We start from the raw sequence: 5,869 nt of genomic DNA on the forward strand, positions 1-5,869 counted from the left end.
GAGTTTGTCGGAATAACAAGCTTTGTCAAAGGATTAGCAGGTAAAATGACGAACCGATGATAACACTCGACAAACCCCACTAGTCTATTCGACCTGTTGCTGTCCGCCTTACGGGAAAAAGAAAACTAGAAGTAACGTTAAAACATTACTAGGCAGCAGGTCTATGTGATAGTAGTGTCAGCGACTGAACTCAGTACGTTGACTATTTATGCTGTCAAATACAAAAATACAGTACAAATTCACCTTCATTTGAGTACGTTGGTTTATTGATATTTTTTGTAGGACCAAGCAGTGTCAGTTCGAAGAGAGGTAAGTTCGTCGTACAGCCTTGTTACAACTATGAATCACTGTTATTCGACATGTTGTTCGGGCGAAGAGCAGAAATGGAAGCTGGTAACAGCAACCAGCCACTTTGTTTTATTTATGGCTGTGACGCGTATCCAGTAACTGCGTGCTCCGTGGCAACCGACTGATTTAATTAAGTAAATGGGCCCAGTCGAAAACACTAAGGGATACATTATTTTGGCGTTTTTTTTTTTGGTCGTCCAGAGATTTCCGCGATTTCGACACGATAAATGGGAAAGAATTTTCTCAATTTCAACGCAAGTTATGGCACGTTTACAGTTTCCACTCAGTATGTCAACAGTATGGAGCATCTACATCAGGCTAAGTGTTGATAGATCAAATACTTAAAGGTGTTCTCTCGGAAATATTGATAGCTAGCCAATAAAGACCGACACTGGCAAGGAGACTAAAATGTTCCTGTTTATAGAGCACAGAAGTGAATAATGGCCATCTTTTACCTATCCACTTTTGATTTTCAACGGCGTTTCTCATTTTCAACCAATAGTTACTTTGCATTTGTCATTTTTTAAGCTACAATCGTGTTGAGCCATGCAGACTAAACATACTCTTCTATTTCAATCAAAACCATAAATACTCTTTTGCAATGATCCATTCTCTAAACCTCACCGTAGTCATCATTTTCCATACAGCCCACTTCGTATCTACAATTTGGCTTTATGGAATAACATGTGATACTTAGTGCTTGTTTCTGTCGTTTGTACAGAAGAAATCTAATAACATTTCTGTACTCTTTGTTGCCCAAATGTGCACACTCTTTATTGGCATATATAGTATGCAAGTACATACAGGTACTATTGAACATGTGAGTCACAATGAGAGTGTCTACTACCAGCTCCTTCTTCTTATGGTTATAAACTTTGACCGAAATTTATTTCAGAGTTCCTTAGCCGCTGACACATGATACCAAGAAGGCTGTCATCCTCGCTCACAACATTTGAAAAGTATCTACGAGCAATGGATTTATGACAGAAACGACGCGGTAAATACAATTCAGGTGCTGTCAATCTTGTCTTGCCTTACCTTGTCTTGCCATAGGAAACGCCAGCTTAACGGCGATTTATTGGTGGATTGACCCACGCATCCACAGATCTTGTGTTGAAGTTTCCCTCTTTCAGTGTCCCACATGAGACAAAAAAATAAGTACCCTCTAAAATCCCACTGCTCATGTTGTTTTCCCGCCTCCTGTTCGCGCCCTGTTCCATTGACTATATATCCGAATGTAAGCATAGTAGTTTAGGTATGCGCCGTATACAACAATACTTGAAGGGAGCGCGCAAAACACTTGTTTCTCTTTTATATTGCGTTACATTGATTTGCACAGGTTTTCTTTTTGCTACAACCGTTTTTTCCGTAATCAGTAGAACGACTGTACTTCTAGTCAATTGCAGAAAAATTTCTGGCGCCAAGAAACGTGTGCTTTACAGAAAACCGACCCCGACAAGTCTTTTCTTTCCCATACAGACCATTGCCCCGACATTATTGTAGCCCGTTGAAGAGCAAAGCCATTAGACAAATAAGTAAATGAGCAGATCTAACCGTGTCGGCTCGGTTAATCAACTGTTGTATACTCACCGTTCTTGGTGATATACCGCTGTCGTTGTTGTTGTAAGTCGATGCACTGCAAATTCAAATCCGTTTTTTTCTGTATCGTATAGCATCCGTAGGCACTCGTACGTACGTTCTCTAATAGGGGCACCGGTGGGAGGCAAACGGTCCGATGAACGGCCGTTTTTTCGCACACAAGTGCAGAAAGAGGGGTACACACTCGCTGGTACGCAATTTCTTTTAGCCACAGCCGTAGTTGACACAAATTCCTCGGTTCGCCCAATTCTTCCACAACTTCACTCGGTCAGACCATAACGTCAACACAACCTCGAAATATCAACAAACAAGGAGAACTTCACTGGACAAATCGGTATGGCTGCCGCTTGCAGCCGTCACCCAGCGTTTCCACGATCGGACCCTATCTCCGAGTTGTCTTTATCATCACCATCACTGACAACTATGCTGGCAACATTTCCTCAAATAAGCAATCCGTTTTGCCTTCTTGTCAAAATGCGGAATACATAGATGTGCATCCACGTACGACACACGGCTACACGCACACATCCACGCACTCGACAGAGCCGGACTCCATCACGCACTGTGGGACACTCGTAGACTGACGATCGGACGGACTAACGAGAAGCACAGCGACACACGGACCGCGATGCACAGTCGAATCGCGCACATTCACCCAGCACCGGCGATTCCTCGGAACAGTACGGCAAGAGATCTTCGGCGCGCGCGGGTTCATCCGCAATAAAAACAACCACACCGGCGGCGAGACGATGACGAAAACTGACGGTCGGTGGCGGTCAGTACGGAGCTGATATGGATGAAAACCGCTAAAGGCGGTAGGACGATTGTTGAGATTTGGCGATAAACCTATCGGTAAGTATCCTTTGACCCTGTTCAAACAGCTGGCTTGCGCATTTGTTGTCTTTGATATAGTGTGTTATAATTTCAAATAGCAACAATAATGTAAGGAAGTATTTTGAAGGTGGGCGCGCGTGGCTGAGCTGCTGACAGTCACAGTGATACAGAAACTCATTGGCTTCGCCCCATATAACTTGTTATGGCTCTGCTTCGCACGCAAAAGACGGCGGCACGTTATTGCTTGATTCTAACACTTATTTCACTTTCGTTCCCTGCGTGTGTCACAAGCAACGCAGGTGATCACGTACACGTTACAGCACTGCCTGCCACCTATTCGCTGCTGCTCAGCCCGGTGAAATACGCGGTTACCTTTACTTTTTCTATGAGCTGTTGTAACATCCTATCGCTTAATGTGATGCGATTTGTGACGGCATGTCTTACTGTTGACGCAAATAATTTCCAATTCGTTACTCGTGCTCGATAGCCATTGTTATCCGCGAGATGTGGCTGTTTCTTTCTTCGCAGGCTGTCCCGCCAGCCAACAGCGACAGACAGACACTTCAGCGGTTCGTGCAGCTAGGTAAAATGCGACTCACAAAGAGGTTGCCATCGCAGATATACGGCAAACAACAGGCATCTCGACGTACCGTCAATTAGAACATTAGAATGGCCTACGGGGATTCGTCTTCTGTCTGGTACGTACTCTTCCGGATTATACCCCTATACATTAGGGTCTGTAGTTGTTGTGTGCGTAGAGAGCTCTCTCCTTGTCTGTCTTGCTTGGCGCGCAGTAGCCGATATGTTCCTGGTTACCATCAGCCGCGGCAGTTCTAGCGACGATAGGGAGCTGCCGGCAACTGCTGCTGGCGCCGTGCTAGCTGCAGTCAATTAGTTGGTTGCCTCTTCAATGGACGACGATACTATGGCCGGACTGAAAGAACCGTACGGCCGGTGGCAGCCACTCTCCTACTCAGTTCAGCTGCTAGAAGCAAAAGTAGTATCGGCGAATGACACGCAGACAGGGGGCAACGAGCAGCGCCAGTCCAACAGCCCCAGCAGCAACACCATTACCAGCTTCGCTGTTCTGCTATCGTAGCACACAGCACACTACCGTACGTTCTCTGTCGATTGAGCTGGCCTACGTTTGCTACAGCCTTGTGCCCGTGTGTATCATCGATGTTGTGTGTAGCCGGCTGTCGATTATGGTGTGAGGGTGAGGCGCCTAAGCGTATACGCCTTACACCTGCTCGCTGTTGTTTGGCTGAGTATTTTCGATTCGGCAACAGCAGCCGCTCATACGGCGACGAACGACTGTTTGTGCTGCCTGTCGCTGCTACTCCCAACCCTCTCGTGGTTGTCTGTTTGTTTTTGCGTGCCGCCGCCGCGGCTCGTACAACCAAACCTCCTCGCGCGTTGTCCACATACAGTCGTCCGGCTCCACTTCTCTCTCAGCTATAGACGACGGGAGAAGCTTGGCGAAGCTGCGGAGTTGACCAAAAAGAAGTACAATGTGGTGTTTAGTAGTGGTGATTCCTAGTCGCTAAGGGACGAAGTTAGACTGCGTGGGTTGAAATAGTTTATTAAATTGTTGTTGTTGTTGTTATTTTGGTAGTCGGTTCGGCATGAACACTTATGGTACTCATCACGAAAATAGAGAGTGTAAACTAAATGGGAGGCTAGCTATTGGTCAATGTTGAGTCACGTGGCCTTCGAAGGAGTCACCTTATTGGTCGGATTGGTGCCATCAGGAGCGGCCATCTTGGAAAGAACATGAACGATGGGCGAGGAGGCGCGCAAAATTGTACACAAACAAACCAGAGAGACACAACCTTGAGCAACGTTGGGCGCTGTATTCGCGCCATTGGCCCGTGCGGGAAAGGGTAATTGGAACACGAGCTCCAAGCGATGACAATAACCGGCAAGACAAATCATGAGAACTCCCTGGGCAACGCTCTCTTTTCTGTCAAGGCGAATACGCAACAAATGGAAGATCCCTGCCTATAGCGCAGCGAATTTCACAGATCCCTTTGCCAAACACAAACTTCACTGCGCAGCACGGTTGGCTTCTGATTATTGCTCTTGTACCGACAACGATTTTGCACTGATTCATTTTTATGTGCCGCGCCTCACGTATGAGCAAGAACCATACTGATAAAGACATCACTCAAGAAAAAACAAAATAATGTCGGTCTGAATAGGCAGTAAATAAAAATGATCTCAGCACAATGTGGCAATAATGAAAAAATTTCACAAGCGACAGGCTTACGCGGGAAAATGCTTTGACATGAAATCAATGAGATGTGTGTGGTTTGCGAACTTAATTAAGGAGATGGCGAGTTTGAAGCGAAGGCATAGAAAAGATAGTCGAGTAAATGGACCAAAAGAAAAGCCGAGATTTCACGATATACTACAAAATATTCGCTAGAATTATATTCAACAAGTATACAATCGCTTCCAAAAAGGGAGATAGGAGTGCGTCTCGTTAAGAATTATATAGTAAAGTATATATATATATTAATATTGTAAAATATTTTCCTAAATTTTCAAAAGGCAACAATTTTTTTAAGATTAAATGCATTACCCGTTTTTAAGGAGTTAGCAGTTTATTTATATTTCATAAGAAAATTCAATTTATCAGAGGCTATACATCGTGCGATTTTATATAGTTTTTGTACTGTTCTGGATTATAACGTTTATTTTTAAACAAAAAAAAAAGGAAGTAGTTTAGAAAAATTAGACGACATTCCATTACTGAAGATAGCACGGACTATTTTTTAGCAGTCGGGTTGGTGTTATTACATTGTTCGTAATTCGCTTTATTTCCTTATTCATTTCGGGTAACAACAAACAAAAAAATAGTATTTCCAGAAAGAAAAAACCACAGATATTTACCTAATCATTTTCTGCTATCAACCTAAAGGCCAATCTTCTGTTTACCGCAATTTAGGCTACATATATTTTCTCTCAAATAGGATGTTTTCTGCGACAGTAATGGAGAATCATAGTTCATCCTATGCCATAAGCCGAATATTGGGTTGGCGTCCACTCAAGTTGCAGACCACATTAAATAATTACAACCATAATA

The 5,869-nt window shown here is 44.0% G+C and overlaps 1 protein-coding gene across 8 annotated transcripts in view; it reads right to left on the reverse strand.

The window, feature by feature from the left end:
• Positions 1-4,889, reverse strand: part of LOC111249741 (uncharacterized) — a 99,948-nt gene extending 95,059 nt beyond the window's left edge. For 3 of the 8 annotated variants that reach the window (XM_086986375.1, XM_022804008.2, XM_086986373.1), the window contains exon 1: positions 1,939-4,886. The gene's annotated coding sequence lies outside the window, so the exon portion shown is untranslated. Of the gene's footprint in view, positions 1-1,938 lie in introns of all 8 variants that reach the window. The other 5 variants (XR_015325913.1, XM_086986377.1, XM_086986379.1 and 2 more) reach the window with 3 other exon arrangements.
• Between the last annotated feature and the right edge of the window lie 980 nt (positions 4,890-5,869).

The sequence above is a fragment of the Varroa destructor genome, unplaced genomic scaffold (assembly GCF_002443255.2).
Source record: "Varroa destructor unplaced genomic scaffold, Vdes_3.0 BEIS01000004.1, whole genome shotgun sequence".
Lineage (NCBI taxonomy): Eukaryota > Metazoa > Arthropoda > Arachnida > Mesostigmata > Varroidae > Varroa > Varroa destructor.